We start from the raw sequence: 19884 nt of genomic DNA on the forward strand, positions 1-19884 counted from the left end.
GAGCACCAAGAACCCACAGCTCAACCCTGAACTTATTCTCTTCTAGTGTGGGGAGAAATCACCCATGCAAATTTTACAAAGGCGCCAGTAGCATTCTAGACTTCAAGAGTGCACAGGAAGAACTTAAATGAGTCTGCAACTCATTAAAACAATCTTTCCTCCAAATTTTGTGGCTTACAATCCTGGAAAAACATTCTTCTGCTTTAGTAAATCACCGACAGGTCCTGTCTTCAGATTCTCATGTGTTCCTAAACACTTCTGAATCAAATCCAAGGCTTTGCAGAGCCTTAACATTCATGGCATGCCCGAGTTAAAGTTAAATTCTACTACTGTATTGGCATCAACAAAGCCAGCGGGAAGCCCAAAATAAGAATTAGGATGGCTATTTGGTTGCCAGGAAACTCTACACTAAGAGACTCTTTTAGAAGGGGAAAATCTAGCTGTAAAGAACAACTCAGAGGAGGAGTTGACAGTGAGGCTGTTGTTTTTGTCTCTCTTCCCTGCTCCATTTGATAAAGGCTTAATAAATAAAGTCTGTCACACAGACTGCCCATGCTGCTAGTAAACTGTAAAAATATAAGTGTAAAAAAATGCATGGATTTTTTACTATAACCTTGTTCATTTAGCCTCCTTCATTGACACCTTCCATTCTGTACTTACACACACCTCATATTTCATGGGCATGATTCTTGAGAAAAAGTTTATAAGATCATTCATCTCCTGGGTATTAACACTGGTCTCTGCAATTCCCAAGGAGTCCTCTGCTTAAAAACTGTAAAAGACAGATGTTTTTGTCTTTTTTTGCCTAAATGAAAAAAATGTGTTGTCTGTATATTTTGAAGAGAAAAACAGATTTCTTGGGATATGGTTGCCAGATGAAAATGCTAAAAAAAAGCAGAAGCGGGAGGCAAAACTGAGTGCAGCATTTGCTTCATGAAGCAACAATGTTCTCAAAGGCAGGAGGGCTACTATATTTTGCTAGAGCCATGGCACTCTAAAATAGAATAGTTTCAAAGAAGGTACACTTGCAAATATTTATGAGAAATGAACAGTATGTGATTCTTGAATGAAGCTACAATGTGTTTGGATTTTGTTTTCTGTCTCAAAACCCATTGGTCCAATCCAGCTAATTGTTTTTCAGATTTACTTTTTAAAAATAAGAAGACTGATTTCACCTTCATATCATTCAGGAAAGTGTAAGGGAGGTGGAACAATATTATCTCTGAATTCTGAATTCTGTTTATCTTGCCCACTATCTCATGCTCAACTAAATAGAAAAAATAGGTTGTACACATAATGGCTCTGTATGTATAGGTAAAGGTAAAGGTTCCCCCGCACATGCGTGCTAGTCGTTTCCAACTCTAGGGGCCGGTGCTCATCTCCGTTTCAAAGCCGAAGAGCCAGCGCTTGTCCGAGGACGTCTCCGTGGTCATGTGGTCGGCATGACTAGACGCCAAAGGCACACGGAACGCTGTTACCTTCCCACCGTAGTGGTCCCTATTTTTCTACTTGCATTTTTACGTGCTTTTGAACTGCTAGGTTGGCAGAAGCTGGGACGAGTAACAGGCGCTCACTCTGTTACGCAGCACTCGGGATTCGACCCGCCAAACTGCCGACCTTCTGATCAACAAGCTCAGCGTCCTAACCCACTGAGCATGTATATGCTTCAGGAAATCTAGTATGATAAGGATTCCTACCTTCAGTCTTTCTGTACTCTTTCTAAACTTTCATTTGCCGTATAGGAGTGATCTACGCTAAATGTTATCTTAGTTAGCATTCCTGTTCATAGTGACTTACTCTCAAGTAAGTATGAATAAAATAGTAGCTTATCTTGTTTTGAATCAGAGTTATTAAATGATGAGATCAATTTTTTGACAATCTATACAAGAGATTTTAACAATAAGCAGGTGACTCCCTTTGGTCTGTCTGGAAAAATAGAAAGGGGAGATGTTGAAGAATTTTATTTTTATTTATTTATTTTTTTGCATGCAAATAATCCAAAGTCCCTTTCTGGACACAACCTGACTGTTTTTTGTAGTCTCCTGCCATCTCATCCTCCCAGGAAAAAAATATATACCTATCTCAAATATGTTTATTCCTCAGATTTATATCATGCCTCTCATTCAGGAATTCACATAACTCCCTATTTTCCCTCAAAACAACCATTTTGTAAGAAAGAGTGACTGGACCAAAGAAACCCAGTGAACTGGCATGGCTGAAGGTGGACTATAATCTGGTCTCCCATTACTGGTCCAAGATCTTAGCTTCTAGGCCATTCATCTATTCAGTTGATCACCACCATTTCTACCTGTGAGTATCAAGGGTTGGAGATTACTGATTTTGCAAGCCTGGGGGAAATTGGGACTCTGATATTTTCCTCTAAACTTGGAGGGATCATTCAAACATTTGCATGCTCCGTGAGTCATAGATTAGTTTTGAAAGGAAATCCTATATATAGGTAGTCCTCAATTTACAATCACAATTTGGTAGAGCAGTGGGCTAATGCCTCCTTAAGTAACACCAGCTGCCTGCAATTAGTGCAGGTTCGCATCCCACCAGGCTCAAGGTTGACTCAGCCTTCCATCCTTCCGAGGTAGGTAAAATGAGGACCCAGATTGTTGGGAGCAATTAAGCTGACTTTGTAATAATGCCACTTGGGGTGTGTGTGAAAGCCCTAATAAGCAGGCATATACATAGAATGAAGGCTACTGCTAAGCTTGTAAGCCGCCCTGAGTCTTCGGAGAAGGGCGGGATATAAATGGAATTAAAATAAATAAAAAATAAATAAATTTCCATTGCTAAACAAGGTGATTGTTAAGTGAGTTGCACCCAATTTTATGATTTTTTTTGCCACAGTTGTTAAGTGAATGATGTGGTCATTAAGCAAATCCAGCTTCCCTCATTGACTCTGCTTGTTGGAAGCTGTCTGGGAAGGTCACAAATGGCACTCACATGATCCTGGGACACTGTAACCATTGAAAACGCATGCCGCTTGCCAGGTGCATTCTGCATTCTGATCACGTCACCATGGGAATGCTCCAATGATCCTAAGTGCAAAGGTTGGTTACAAGTCACTTTTTCAGTGCCACTGTAACTTTGAATGGTCACTAAATGGATGGTTGTAAGTTGAGGAGTACTTATATACGTAACCCTACCTGAAATTCTGTTGAACGTTTACATTTCCTGGCTAAATGATGCCTCAGTCGGTCTTGGTTCAAATCATACCCATCTCTTCAAGCTAAAAGACCTCAAGTTGCACAGGTTCTGGTTCTCCAAAAAAATTCCATCCTTCAATTATTATGTGTATTTTGTTTACCTTGGGGAAAGGTGAAATAAGTTCCAGGTTTCATTTTTAGCATAATAGCCTGATGTCTGAAAGTCTCTTTCACTGAGTGCACTATGGAAAAATACAAAATTATCATTTACAAATCACAATGACTGGACTAGAATATGTTACACAAAGACTTATTTTCCCACTTCTCTAGAGCAGCAATTTTACCCATAACATCCCTGAGCCATTTTCCTGCTTCTGTGAAATTAATTTAGTTTCTTCTGCAGAAAATATTTAGTAGGTTAAGTGAACCATTCCTTTTAAGTAAAGCCTGCTACAATTTCATGAGAGGAATCACAAAAACATTTTCATTCCCTGCCATAGTAATGAAAGGATTAAATTCAAAAAAAGAGAGCAATGGGGCTTGGCTTTTAATGTAGAGGCTGTAATGCAAGTAACTTTCATCTGATTTGCACAGTAAGGTTTTGTAACTAATTTCTTTTTGGTGAAAAGGCCTCCAACAACATCAAACTCGATTTCTTGCTGTTCCCATATTAACTGATAAGTGATATTGTTAGAATTTACGGCAACAAAACACAATGTACCCTTTCTGAAAAACATCTATTTAAAAATGTTATGAATAAAGAATAATAGTTTAGTCAATATTCCATGGCCATGGAAGAACATAGCAAGCTTAGCCTATTTGCAAAAAACCCCTAACGGTTTATTTTTTAAAAGTTTATAATGCATTAATGGATAGAGGAAAAAATAAAACAAACAGAGAGGATAATGAATTTTATCATTTATCTGTTTAACAAAATAACAGCAAATTAAATGCACTCTCAGAAAAAAAGCATTTTTAAAAAATCTGCAAACATTTTAATCTGCTACTTGACAATTATCACAGTATATTTAATTTTGTGAGCAGCATTGATTAGTCACATATCCTTATATATCCTCTTATGCACAGCACAAAAAGGCAAAGAATAAGAACCAAACTCTGTTTTTCTGTTTGAGATTAAACTGTTTTTTCATTATCATGCCCTTAATTATTGCGGCAAATTGCTTTGTTGTCAATAATGAAATCTTTAAAACATTACATTAAAATAAGTCATCCATTATTTATAAGCTGCTATGGCTTATCCAATATAATTTCTCAGAAATTATTGTTTGCTCTTCCTTTTTTAAAAACATTTGCCCTTGTTACTAGGCAGAAACATTAAGTTAATGGTTGATATTTTTTTTTTAAAAAAAGTATATTAATGAATAACTTAAAAGAAAAGGCCACAAAGGAGAAGAAAATGCATTGCTTTTTATTTTCAGGATGTTCCAATTATTAAATATAATGCCAGGTAGTGATTTTTCTGTGTCCATAATGCTCAACCAATATTCTGAGCATTGTTTTGTGTTAGACCAGACGTGTCAAACACAAGGCCCGGGGGCTGGATCCAGCCCGCAAAGTGGTTTCATGCAGCCCGCGAAGCCATCCTGGAAACAGTGAGGGAACAGCCCCCACTGCCTTGGCCCTGGCCCAGAGACCCTCAGATCTGTCCCACTCCGGACCGGGCCCCCATAGGCACCCTTGATGCGAATGATGTAGAGCTGGCCATGCCCACCCAGTAGGCCATACGCACTCTAGCCACGCCCACCCAGTAGGCCACGCCCACCCTGGCCATACCCCCCCGCCCCCCCCGAGGGCAACCACAATGCTGATGCGGCCCTCAATGAAATTGAGTTTGACACCCCTGTGTTAGACAAACACAAAGCAATGTGCAAATCATCTGTAAATCTGCACTTTACTTTTACTTTTGCTTTATTTTCAATCCTCTGGTTTTGGCCTCTGAGAGCCAAAATAGGGTGAGATCATTGAATTTGGGAGGGCTGAGCTATTCAATCTTGTTTGTTCTCTGAGGAAGTGCAACATTTCTTTCTCTATTAATTATTATTATTTCAGGAGCATTTTCTGACAAACTCATAATCACCTACCATGGGAAGAATCCTAACATACTGCATAGAATTCTAGAATATCCTCAGTCAAAGTGTAGTATTCAACCTGGTCAATGGTCCAAAACCAAAGGCTTAGTCTGCCTTGTTCGCTTAGTCAGTTCCACAAGCAGTGGCATCTGAACCAGTTCCATAACTGGACTTTAGTTTCATTTGAATAAGCTCAATGCGGTCATGCACCGGATCTCCGCTCCTTCCGGCGCGGGTTAAAGACCCATTTATTTGAACAAGCTGGCCTGGCCTGATGGGGAGTTAACTTAGGGTTTTAATATTTGTATATTTTTACTGTTTTACTTGGGCAATAATTTAATTTTTTCTTAACTTTTGTATTTTTATTATATGCCCTGTTCACCGCCCTGAGTCCTTCGGGAGAAGGGCGGTATAAAAATTTAATAAACTATAAACTATAAACTATGCATCCTTTCCTCTATTTTATTTTGGTATGATTTTTATGCATTGTAAAGTAACAGTTAACATATACTAATACCTTGCTACAGCTTTTCTTTCGTTATAATTCCAAGGCTTTCTCTCTCACAGAAATGGAGATGCTGCTCTTTTTCAGAGAAAGCTAATTTGTTCAGATTTGCACTCTCCCCCTTTGGCTTTCTATTTTATCCAACCAAGCCCACAAATTGATTTTATTTCCTTTGATTTCTTATAAAGGTGCTGTGTGGAGATTTTCACCATCCTATAATAATTCTTTTTATGTTAACCTGTGGTCGGAATAGGACTACAGCTAGCATTTCTACCAGTAATATTCAAAAATAAGCATGCAACCTTTGGGAATCTATAATTGGAAATGAACCCGTTGCGATGCAAGCTTGCTTGGCTTGTCTTTTGTTCTTGTGAACCATTTCAGAGGCCTGCAGTGTGATTAAGCAAAAAATAATAATAATTCCATCCAAAGTTACTATTGGTAAAATGACAAAAGCACATTTATGGAATAATTTAACATTGACAGTGACATGTGGGGGGTTGTTGTTGTTAGTTGCGAAGTCGTGTCCGACCCATCGCAACCCTATGGACAACGTTCCTCCAGGCTTTCCTGTCCTCTACCATCTTCTGGAGTCCATTTAAGCTCACGCCTACTGCTTCAGTAACTCCATCCAGCCACCTCATTCTCTGTCATCCCCTTCTTCTATTGCCCTCAATCTTTCCCAGCATTAGGCTCTTCTCCAGTGAGTCCTTCCTTCTCATTAGGTGGCCAAAGTATTTGAGTTTTAGCTTCAGGATCTGGCCTTCTAAAGAGCAGTCAGGTTGATCTCCTCTAGGACTGACCGGTTTGATCGCCTTGCAGTCCAAGGGACTCGCAGGAGTCTTCTCTAGCACCAGAATTCAAAGGCCTCAATTCTTTGGCGCTCAGCCTTTTTTATGGTCCAACTTTCACTGCCATACATTGCAACTGGGAAGACCATAGCCTTGACTATACGCACTTTTGTTGACAGGGTGATGTCTCTGCTTTTTAGTGTGCTGTCTAGATTTGCCATGGCTTTCCTCCCCAGGAGCAAGCGTCTTTTAATTTCTTGGCTACAGTCCCCATCTGCAGTGATCCTGGAGCCCAGGAAAATAAAATCTGTCACTACCTCCATTTCTTCCCCAGGGAAGAAATGTGGGGGGAAAGAATACTAAATACATAATTGTATGTTACGTGTGTATTATTTCCAACAACAATTCAGTTATAATTGTTAGTTATCCGAGTTCCTATAGCATCTGAATAACTTGGAAAACCTTTCTGGGTCAGAGGGCCTGGCCTCTTCAAGGGACTCTAGCATGAAGCCCATCAGTAGACCTTTTAGTCCTTTCTGCTTCCTAATACTTTGAAATATTTAATGCAGGAATTATGGGCCCTAAGCTTGCTTACCTCAACTGTCTACATCAGGTTCCAATAAGTCTGGACTGTCCCAGCCATGATCTATGTATGACAAATCTGAATTATAGAACTGGCAGCTAAGATTCCCTTCCACTGTTTTCATGTCGGTTTTATTTAAAAAGAAAGGTTCTCTTCATTATACTACCTTTTGCTAAGAGTTTTGTGACACTCATACATACAATTTGTAAGGAGAGATGGTGAAATAAGCCCACTGCTGTAACCACCTTTTATCAGTCTCATTTTCTTTCTTTGTCGATTGAAGACTTCCAGACACAACTCATCTGTATATTATAATATTTATTGCAGATAAGAACACATGACAGTTGACTGCCCCTGAAGTACAATGTTCTTGACACATTCACATAAATAGACAGTAACCCTCTTCCTCCATCAGATTCAGATTAGTAGATAATGGCAGATCACTTGATATTTTGAGATAAGTTTACATTGTAGTCAGTGCTTTTTTTGTAAAAGAAAAAGGTGTTGGAACTCACACATGTCATACAACCTGTCTTGCCTACCCTACAAGGTTCCATCCAAAAAAAGGTGCCGGAACTCCGTTCTGAGCGTTCTATGACAAAAAAAGCCCTGATTGTAGTCATTTGTAGTATGGGAACTGTTGCTTGCTGAGTACCACCAGTTGTTACCATTAAAGCATTCCCTTCTTTATTTCCTTTCTCTCTTTCCCTTCTGAGTAAAGAAATATTAAGCATTTCAAATATACTTAGATATTATACCTTACATGAGATGCCTGTTTCTTATGCTAGTTAAAAAAGTAAAAGAGTCACAAATTAAAACAAGAAGAAAATTCTGCCCATCTGACTTGACTTTTTGAGTTTGTGAGAAATCTGTATGTGTTCCAAACTCTTATGGTCTACTTGGATTTGAGATCATATTAGCATTTTGAGGGAGATAGTACCAATCCTAAAAGGTGGTTTGACAACAAAATATTCATTTTTTAAAAAAAAATTCTTGCTGGTAGGACTTCCCAGGAGAGGTGAAGAAATTGCCCTCAAACTCTGGAAAGATATTATAGAAAAACAGATCCCAAAGTGAGATTTTGGCTGGCAGAATTAAACCCTCCAAGGCCTTTTTGTGTAAATGGCATCATCAGTTTATAGGGTACTTTAAAGTACTCATGATTTTCTATATTGAATATGCTGAAAGGCTGACTTAGAAAATGCTGATCTGTAACAGAAAGTCTCTAAAGAAAAAGACTATTAAAGAGTTGCTAGCTTTGGTTTCATGGGAAGATGCTTGGTATATTAATATTCTGTGTATTTTGGTGTCCATGCATTGTTCTTTTATGAGCAGTGGATTTCAACAAGATGAAAGATGCTGTACTTGTAATATGGGCTTCACTCTTAATGTTGTCATCCTAACTCGGAAACAATATTTCCATAAAGTTTGGAAAGTTGTGGCTTTATGGAGTTGCATCTGGAGAATCTTATATTTTTCTCTTTTCCCCATTCTTTTAATTAACAAGAGTTAATTTCTATTTATGGAGCTTGGAGTGGGGATGGGACTGTGAATACTATGATTTATTTATAACTCTCTTTAATATACTTTTTCCACAGGGGAAACTTGTTATTGTAGAAATAATGTTACATTAGTGTGATTTCTACAATCAAAATATAGATTATAATTTGGGGGGAATATCACAAAATAATTTCTTTGGGAGAAAATATTCATGCTAGTATAGAGTATTTATTTATTCTATATACAGTCCACATCCAATATTTAAAAGAAGATAGTATTACAACACATCAAATATAAAACAGTGGTATTAAATAAAGCTTATTCTGAAAAGCCTGAAGCTATTAATACTATAAGAGAGGAACCAGAGGATGTTTGCAAGCTTGGCTATTATTAAAAATTTAGCCACCTCATTGGTAATAGCTGAAATTATATTGCCTAGAAGAAAAATGATAATTTCTTGCTCAGAGGAACATTTAAGATTTCTAATTGGAGTTATGAGTTCTGTCCTCCATTTATTGTATAGAGGACACTCCAGCAATACATGTGAAACAGAATTAACACCTATGTTGAAACATATGCAAGTGTGACTTTCATATGGGATACTACTATACCAGTTGCTACCGTTATAGGTAACTCACCATTTTGGGTGTAGGTGAAGAGTTTCCTATGTGTAGTACGGAATATATTATTAAAATGTTTGGGAATGGAGCAGGACATGGTAGTTGCTGAGGCTGGTAGTTGCTGGTAGTTGCTGGAGATGGAAAACTTTGGTAAGTCCCAGATCTCCACTGAAATGTAACTATAGCTTTATGAAAGATGATACCAGCTAATGCTACAAAAGAAAAGCTGTAGTAAGCTAGATCAAGAGTGATTTGTCTTCTTAGGTAAGATTTCAAATCTATCTAGTAAGATGAGATAGACCAAAATTTTCCCCCAAATTTGCTTCAACCAGTATCTGAGGTTTTAGATCTTTAAATAGGCCCCTAAAGAGATGCAACCTAATTCCAGCTGAATAAGGGAGAAATAAGGATCCTGGATTATAGTTTTGTTAAAAATTAGATTGGATAGCTTCTAATGTAGAAGCCCTTATAAATACATTACTTGGCACCTTTTAAAATTGATTCTAATACTTTAGCCTTGAATAATTGAGGGTAGGTGGTATACAGTTGCTATCATGTTGAGGTACATATTTAATAATTGTAAAGGATGTGTTTTGGGCTTTTCTAAGTTTGATGTAATGAGTAGAAGATTAAAAGCAGATCTCTAGATACTTAATGGCTGTGAGTTGTTCTATGAGTCTACTATTGATCTTCCATCTAACTGGGGATTTGAAATACTTTTTGGAGAATAATGAGACTTTTTTTAGAGTAATTGATCTCAATGTGTTCCCCATGACAATAGAAAAATAATCCTTTATGGCCTTTATGCAGGACCACCTGAGTGATGACAAAAATAGTGTCATAATTGGCATAAAGAAGAATGAAAACAGGGTGACAGGCAAGAGGTGGAGAGTAAAACTGATTTAGCAAAGATTTCAAACATATCATTAATATATAAATTAAACAGTAATGGAGTTTTACATCTTTTTAGGATAAAGTTCAGTTAGATTTTTTTTACAATTTACCTTAACTTAGATGGTGGTATCAGAATGAAATGATATTATCAACGTAAGAAGACACTGGTCAATTATTTTTGTGCCACCTTTAGACTATGAGAGCAACATAAAGGTTTCCGTTGGGAAAATGAGCATTTCTTGGCTAGATGGTATAATATTGTACAATGATCCATAGTTGAATGACTAGGTTTGAATCTTGCCTTCCCTAGTGCCAAGATGTTCTCAGAAAGAATCCAGTCAAGAAGTTTTTAATTTAAAAATCTGGTTATACTCTCTGTGTGTGTGTGGGTGGGTGGGTGGGTGTGCGGGGGCACATGTATGTATGTATGTATATATGTGTGTATGATAATTTCCTAATTATAGATAAAATTACAATTTGCTAATTATAGATAAATATCTATATAGTATATATGTATTGGTCAGCATAGCTGACTCAGGAATTCTGGGAGTTGAAGTCCATGAGTCATAAAAGAGCCGAGGTTGCCTAACCCCTGGTCTATTCTATATAGACCAATAGAACGATAGTTTGCAGGATTAGACTTGTTCTCTTTTTGATTATGGGAAGACTATGAATTAAGCCACTGTTTCAGAATCTGGAAATATTTATTGATAGCGCTGACAAGAGGAGTTGGCAGGTGGGATTGGATTTTAGGAAGACTGGTAAAACTGTGTCTTTGCCAGGAACTTTGCTGAAAAGCATGAATAAAAATCTATCTACTATAGCAACTATGAGAACAATACAACTGCTGCCTCTAGTCCTATTCTGAATATATCCCATCCTTCCCCTAAGCCAGTGATGGCAAATCTTTTAGAGACCAAGTTCCCTCATGTGATCTTCACCAAGGTATAGTTTGGATAACAATAATTTAAAGATTCTTGGGATGGACAAATTCTCTGTATATTTAATGCGTCCAAAGGTGAAGATTCTTATATTTTGAAATCATATTATTCCATATCTCAAATGACCTTCAGTGTCACATATAGGTAAAGGTAAAGGTTCCCCCGCACATGTGTGCTAGTCGTTTCCGATTCTAGGGGCTGGTGCTCATCTCCGTTTCAAAGCCGAAGAGCCAGAGCTTGTCTGAGGACGTCTCCGTGGTCGCGTGGCCGGCATGACTAGATGCCAAAGGCGCACGGAGCACTGTTACCTTCCCACCGTAGTGGTCCCTATTTTTCTACTTGCATTTTTACATGCTTTCGAACTGCTAGATTGCCAGAAGCTGGGACGAGTAACAGGCACTCACTCTGCTATGCGGCACTCAGGATTCAACCCGCCAAACTGCTGATCTTCTGATTGACAAGCTCAGCATCCTAACCCACAATCTTTAATGTCTGTGTGTGTGCGCACGTGTGTGCATAGGAGTAGTAAAAACACTTGGAAAGATTCTCTTTCCCTCCCTCACTCTCCTTTACTGCGATGCAGTTTTCTTATACTCTAATAATTCTGAGGGGTGTGTGTCTCCCATCCAAATATTATCCATGTCTGTCCCTACTTACATTTCTGAAATCAGTTAATGTAAACTACATTTGTGTATTGTTTTTATATGTCGAATGAATAATACCTTTGTATCAATTCCTCAGCAGAATAATTAAACTGATTTATTTTTGAGAACTATTTTTTTAAATTCCATTTATATCCCGCCCTTCTCCGAAGACTCAGGGCGGCTTACAATTTAAAGCACAAATCAATGTGCTTAGCAATTTACTCTATAGCTGAGACATTTTTCTATTAATTTAATACAAGTAGAATGTAATCTACTAATATACTTCTACATATGAGATTTAAAATGTACACTTTAGTAGTAAATATATATAATCTTAAATGTTCTGTTTTAGCTCTATAATTTTTATTTGGTTGTATGAAGCCAGCCTTCATCAACAAACCTGGGGATTCAATAAAACATCAACAAATTGCTCATTGGGTTTTCCAAATATTTGTCAAAATAATGCTTAATTAATTATAATAATTTCTAATATTGCCATAGTTTTTATTTATTTTATGTTGCCTCAGTGAGCGTTGCTTTCCATTAGCAATATGTGCAGATTTTTAAAATTCTTGTTTAAATATTCACTTGTTCTTGCTGCCTTCAAAGCGTTCAAACACTCATTTGATACATTCAAAGAACAAAGGAAAACCTTTCAGTCCAACTGAACTTTAGAGAACCAAATGCCTGTAAAAGGCAGAAGTATATGGTTAAAAGGATTCAGCACCAAACATATGATGTGTATGATATACGGTCCATTGGTATCTCTAGAAGGGGTCAGATGATCATTTTTAGGAAACTCCTTTGTAAGAATAGCAAAATGGTTAGAGAAGTAATATGAATCAACCTTTGATCTTTTAGGATTCATTCCATTGCTTTGCCAGCATTTTGTACATTGTGCTCCTCTTTGCCCTTTCCTTTCTACAAATGAAAAACTATATAAGGTTTCCCCCATCATTTAGACTGGAAGCACAGACTTGAATGTTTTCATGGAATTGGTGTGTTGAATTAGGCCAGGGGTGGGCAACCTTGGCTCTTTTATGACTCATGGACTTCAACTCCCAGAATTCCTGAGCCAGCATAGCTGCCTCAGGAATTCTGGGAGTTGAAGTCCATGAGTCATAAAAGAGCCGAGGTTGCCTACCCCTGAATTAGGCCTATGTACGTTTTTGAGAATTTTTAACTAAATTAAACAGTAATAGGGAATATATTGTAAAAGCTCTCCCTTGGGAATTCAATTTGACTTCAATTCAATTCTTCAGAGTCTTTTTATTTTTAACACAGTATAAGAGAATTCTTACTGAACTTTTTTTCCTCACCAACATTGGAACAGATAGAAGATTCTGTTCTTTTGATCATCAGAGTCTCTTCTGAAAGTCTATCCACTATCCACTCCTTCAGGTTTTGTAGCCTAAAATATAAAATTGCTTTGTCTCATCAGCAGATCATTTTAGATGTGCTTTACCTGATCTCTGAGATATTTTCTATAGCTCATTGTTAGACTGGAGGAGGTTCTCTTTCTGCAGCTGCATTTGGATCCCACCATCTATTTTGTCAGACTCACTAGTCCCTCATTGTTCATGTCTGGAAAATATACTTTCCTTTAGCCTCAGGGATTGGCAATCCTTTTCTCTTGAAGGTCACATTTCCCCAAAAATAATTATCGGGGATTGCATGGTGGGCAGAGCTGAAGCAAGCACAGATGGGTTAGGACTACAGCCAGAAGTGGACTGAAACCTCCATTTTTTACTCTCTTTCTCTCTCTCTCTCTCTCTCTCTCTCTCACACACACACACACACACACACACACATACACACACGCACAAACTTATTCTTTGATACTTTCTTTCATTCCATATAGTGGTCTGCATATCCCTTTTACCTGTAATCTGAACTGACTTTTTGCACAGTTTGAAATTAGGCTGAGGCTATAGTTGCTTTAGTTAAAGACCACAGCTTCATAGTACTTTTGCATATTCCAGTACGGGTTTCTCTGCATATTTATTGAAAAAAAATAACCTAGTAAGATTAAATTAATTAAACTCATTATATTAAATAAAGCATCCCATATTTCAATCCTTTTGTAGTCCTATTTTATCTTACTGTATTAGTAAAAAGAAAGAAAATAAAATGGTGCTAAATATATTTTACATTAATCTGCAGGCACTGCCAACAATACTATTCAGCACTTGGACTGTCCTCTGTTTGCTTAAGATAACTTGGTTGAAATTTGCCTCCGCATGAAGATCAATATGTTCATAGGAAGGAGGGTGCATCCATACACATTGTATATGCCATCTTACTCAGAAGAAAGGAGAAAAAAAATACCAGATGTGACATGACTTCAGATTTTGGAAATGGAAGGAGGAAGAAAAGAACTTTCCTTGAGGTGGAGAGATGGCATACAGAATTCTTAATATAAAACTCTAAACAATATCAGTATAGAATACATTCAGTGCTCTGCTGAAGCATGAAAATACTGGCGGCTGTTTAGTATTTCATTAAGGATATCTTAACACAGCAATGCTGCTCTATGCATCACAAAACAGGCAAATAAGCTCCTGTTAATAAGAAGGGAGGACTAACAGTAAGTGGAACAAAATTCGAGGCTAGAGAATTCATACGATATGTTATACCTTCTGAGTATCTGATTGGTAAAGTATCTTACTTTAGGAATATCTATCAAAAATGAAGACTAATGCGACAAAAGTCTGCACCACAAGATAAGGAAAGCAATCAAATCCGTAGTAATTTTGCTGAAAAGTAATTTTCATTGCCTTATGGCAGGTGGCAAAAAAAACATTAATACATTGCTTGTGTCACACCCTGTGTGTCGAGAGGAGGGAGCACTGGGTTCTCATGATCCACCAGACAAATTCCAGCACACAAACCATTTTGTGGACTTATAGTTTTGTTATTCATAACAGATTGCATGGTTCTCTTTCAACCATGCAATTGGTGTTAGCAGGTAGTCCTAAATTTAGGACTGTTCATTTATAAAAGTTCAAAGTTATGATGAACTTTTGGAACAGGTGATTTATGACCTGTACCTGCATGATCCCTGCAATCATGTGAAAACAGTTCAGGCACTGGGCAACCAGCTCACATTTGCAGATTTTTTTATCTAACTTTGCAAACTTTTTGGCTGACTTCTGGCAAAAATAAATGATAAAAACCACCCATTGTTTTTTGTTCAATAACATCCATTGATTTGTTCAATAACTGTGATTGATTTATGACCACTGGGAAAAAATTGTCATAGAATTGGGTCTAACTCCACTTGTGATCCCAATGACTTACAACAGAAATTCCAGACCCAACTATGGTCATAAATTGAGGACTATAACTGTAGTTAAGCAGATACATTTTTGTTGTTGTTGTTGTTGTTAGCTGCAAAGTCATGTACGACCCATCATGACCCCATGGACAACGTTCCTCCAGACCTTCCTGTCTTCTACCATTTTCTGGAGTCCATTTAGGCTCACGCCTACTGCTTCAGTGACTCCATCCAGCCACCTCATTCTCTGTCGTCCCCTTCTTCTCTTGCCCTCAACCTTTCCCAGCATTAGGTTCTTCTCCAGTGAGTCCTTCCTTCTCTTTAGGTGGCCAAAGTATTTGAGTTTCAACTTCAGGATCTGGCCTTCTAAAGAGCAGTCAGGGTTGATCTCCTCTAGGACTGACCGGTTTGATCGCCTTGCAGTCCAAGGGACTCGCAGGAGTCTTCTCCAGCACCATAGTTCAAAGGCCTCAATTCTTTCATGCTCAGCCTTTCTTATGGTCCAAATTTCACAGCCATACATTGCAACTGGGAAGACCATAGTCTTGACTATACGCAATTTTGTTGGCAGGGTAATGCACTCGCCCATTTTTGCATTAAACGTTCCTTTCATCTCTCCAATTTTCTTGAAGAGATCTCTGGTCCTCCCTATTCTATTGTTTTCTTCTATTTCTTTGCACTGTTCATTTAAGAAGGCATTCTTATCTCTTCTAGCTATTCTCTGGAATTCTGCATTCAATTGGATGTATCTTTCTTTTTCTCCCTTGCCTTTCGCTTCCCTCCTGTCCTCAGCTATTTGCAAAGCTTCCTCAGACAGCCATTTTGCTTTCTTGCATTTCTTTTTCTTTGGGATGGTTTTAGTTGCTACTTCTTGTACAAGGTTGCAAACCTCCATCCATAGTTCTTCAGGCACTCTATCAGATCTAATTCCTTAAATCTATTTGTCACCTCTACTGTATATTCTTCAGGGATATGATTTAATTCATACCTGAGTGGCCTAGTGCTTTTCCCTACTTTCTTCAGTTTAAGCCTAAATTTTGAAACGAGAACTCATGGTCTGAGCCATAGTCAGCTCCTGGTCTTGTTTTTACTGACTGTATAGAGCTTCTCCATCTTTGGCTGCAGAGCACATAATCAATCTGATTTCTGTGTTGACCGTCTGGTGATGTCCATGTGTAGAGCCGTCTCTTGGGTTGTTGGAAAAGAGTGTTTGCTATGACCATCATATTCTCTATCAGCCTGTGCCCTGCTTCATTTTGTACTCCAAGGCCAAACCTGCCTGTTATTCCGGTTATCTTTTGGCTTCCTACTTTAGCATTCCAATCCCCCATGATGATAAGGACATCATTTTTGGTGTTAGTTCTATAAGGTGCTGTAGGGCTTCATAGAACCGGTCAATTTCATCCTCTTCAGCACCGGTGGTTGAGGCATAGACTTGGACTACTGTGATATTGAATGGTTTGCCTTGGATTCGGACGATCATTCTGTAATTTTGGGGACTGTATCCCAGTATTGCTTTTCCTACTCTTTTATTGACTATGAAGGCTACTCCATTTTTTCCAAGGGATTCTTGCCCGCAGTAGTATACCTGATGGTCATCTGAATTAAATTCACCCATTCCTGTCCATTTTAGTTCGCTGATTCCTAAGATGTCAGTGTTAGTCTTGTCATCTCTTGTTTGACCACGTCCAGCTTGCCTTGATTCATGGATCTTATATTCCAGGTTCCTATGGAGAAAAAATCTTTACAGCATCAGACTTTCCTTTCACCACCAGACACATCTACAGCTGAGCGTCCTTTCAGCTTTGGCCCAGTCGCTTCATTCTTTCTGGCGCTACTAGTACTAGCCCTCTGCTCTTCCCCAGTAGCATATTGGACACCTTCTGACCTGAGGGTCTCATCTTCCAGCATCATATCTTTTTTTCCCTTTGGTACTGTCCATGAAAACCCTCATGGCAAAAATACTGGAGTGGGTTGCCATTTCCTTCTCCAGTGGATCACGTTTTGTCAGTACTCTCTGCTATGACCTGTCCATCTTGGGTGGCCTGCATGGCATAGCTCATAGCTTCATTGAATTATGCAAGCCCCTTTGCCACAACAAGGCAGTAATCCATGAAGGGGAGATACAGTTTACTCACTCCCATTTGGCTTTGACATCAAAGTCAAGTTTGGCATACAGTAAAATGAATGAGATTATGCTATTACTTTAATTGTTTTTTTATCATTCAATAATTAACCAGTTCTTTGCATATAAATGAAAGACTTCTGCTTTTGTCAGTGTGCCTAATTTAAACTTCTAGCTGTGTGTTTACCAATTTCTGAATTCCCACTCCTTAAGGTTGACCAGAGTTATTAATTACAGTTAGCTGGCAATCTAGTTGGCCTGGAAGAAACACTTGTCTTCTTTCTTTTTGATCCTCTTCTCCCCCTGACCAACTGCATAGAATAGATATGATACCACAAAGTCTGATCCTCCATTAAGCCATATTATTTGGCATTGTTGAGAATTGTAGCTTAGAATTACTTGTGTCTCAGAGGTGATGGTTCTAAAAAAGTTACTCTGAAAATGCTCAGATGTCCACAAGTGAAATTTCCCTTGAAAAGTATCTGGAAGCTTCAATTGGTCCAAAATGTGCTGACCTACATGGCTTTGTACAAGACTAGATTGTCACCTGTCACCTCTCTTGTGGGAGCTGCATTCATTGCTGATTTGCAATTGTAATGTATTGGCCTTTTGCATGCTGTAAGTGTTTGCTTATGTTATACTGCTTGCTAATTGCTTATTTCAATTGCTAAGTGCTTAGTTCACGTGTATGCTTGTAACGGTTGCTGGGCTGGCTCAGACTGGTTGTCTCCAGCCGGCTATGTAGGTCTTTGGGTGGGAAACCACTGTTTTAAACCTATTGGTTGCTGCCTATTGGCCAATCGTATAAATAACTGAGCAACAGCTCCTATGTTGGTTCTGTTATGTTCTGACCTTCAGTAAAGCCTGTTGCTGTTTTGAACCTTCCGTCTCGCTCAATGCAATGATTTAAATCCCTCCATGACTTGGGGCCAGGTTATTTGAAGGACCATTTTTCCCCAGAAACATCTACCCAACTCACCAGGATGAACAGGGATGTTATGGGTCCTCTCTTTCTTAGTGGGGCCAGCATAAAGAGCCTTCTCCATGGTAGCTCCCTCCATGGGGAATCATCCCTGTGGAAATGTTTACCTCCAACTTTGAGACTCTTTTGAAAGGTTCTGAAGATATGGTTCTGCCAATGGGCTTGGGGACCTCAGGGTGATATGGAGCCCATTAAGTGGTTCATTTGATTGTTGTGACCAGGGGGAGGGATTTATTGGGTTTTGTATTGTGGTTTTATTTCTGTGAGCCACCTAGGGTCACCATGAGTGAGTTGGGTAGCCATTTAGGTTTTCTTAATAAAGAAAGAAAGAAAGAAGCAAGAAGAACATGTGTTTTAGGAATCAGAATGAAGTTCATGAGACTATTTTTTATGAAATAACTGAAAACTGGGCAAAGCTTCAAAAATAAAATTAGTCCTGCTTTCAAATTCTTTCATCATGTAATATTTTTAATGAGACAGTACAAGGAAAGTATTCTAAGACTGAGTTCCAAAGACCGAACAGTGTCTCTTTTGTTTCTCATCCTTTTTCCCACAGCCCTCCTACAGAGATATAATATGGCTTAAATATGGAATGAGTTGTTATTCCTCTCTACACCAGCTCATGCTTAATGGTTAAGTTCAGATGAAATGAGGCTTTGATAGGCTTTTATCAAAATCTCAAAGGCTGAAAATTGATTTATTTATGGAACCACCTCCCTTCTTGTTCATTACTCTAGGTCTAGGACCTAAGATTTTTTTTAAAAAAACAACAACTTTATTTTAACTACATTTAATTTGCCCCCAGTCTGGTATTTTAATTTTCAAATAAGATACCCTTAGATTGGCTCTCAGACATTTTATTACATATACATTTAAACCTTTGCTCTGAAGTTTATGTTAGAGTTTGCTACTATTCTCCGCATTCCTAGATCGTATAATTTGACACTGATAAATCTCAGGAAAAAATGATTAACTGCAAAAGTAACTGCTGTATGCATGAATATTAGGTTAATCCACCAGTTGAGAGACTGTTTTAACATGTGAAAATCAAAGCTCAGTTGTATGCCTGAAAACTTACACTGTAACATCTGGAAGACCCATATTTAGAATTCCTGATATAAACCAATCTTACACGCTCCAGCTACAACTCCCAGATTTTTTAGCCAGCTTGGAATTTAGCTAATATATATAAAATACTAGACTGAGTAGATTAATAGACAAATGTTTGACAGCTTTCTGAGGTCACATGAGTATGGTATGATGAGAAATAAACCCCACTGACTTCAATGGCACTAAATAGATTTCTTTATGTAAGAAATGTTCTTTCATTCTTTTTAAGTAGTCTACCGGTATGAAGCTGTGGGATCTTCTTTGTTGATATTTTTATAATTTGCCAAGCATATTTCAGATCTGAAAAGACCTGCCTACTCAAATCAAAAATTTAACCAGGATAACATTGACATCATTCATAATTACATTTCATAATCCAGCAAAACTTTGTGGCTGGTTAGGCTGAAATAAGTCCTATTCTAGGGTCTTCCAAAGATTCATAGAATATGAAAGGTGTAAAAATTAATGAAAGAAGATATAAAAAGTATTGCAACTGCCATTAAGCCTATTCTCTTCATATTGGTTATAATATGAATTCATATTGACTCAGGTTGACTCAGCCTTCCATCCTTCCGAGGTAGGTAAAATGAGGACCCAGATTGTTGGGGGCAATAAGCTGACTTTGTAATAATGCCGCTTGGGGGCCCCCCGAAAGCCCTAATAAGCA

This window comes from Vipera berus (assembly GCF_964194415.1).
Source record: "Vipera berus genome assembly, chromosome: 1".
In the NCBI taxonomy this organism is placed as follows: domain Eukaryota; kingdom Metazoa; phylum Chordata; class Lepidosauria; order Squamata; family Viperidae; genus Vipera; species Vipera berus.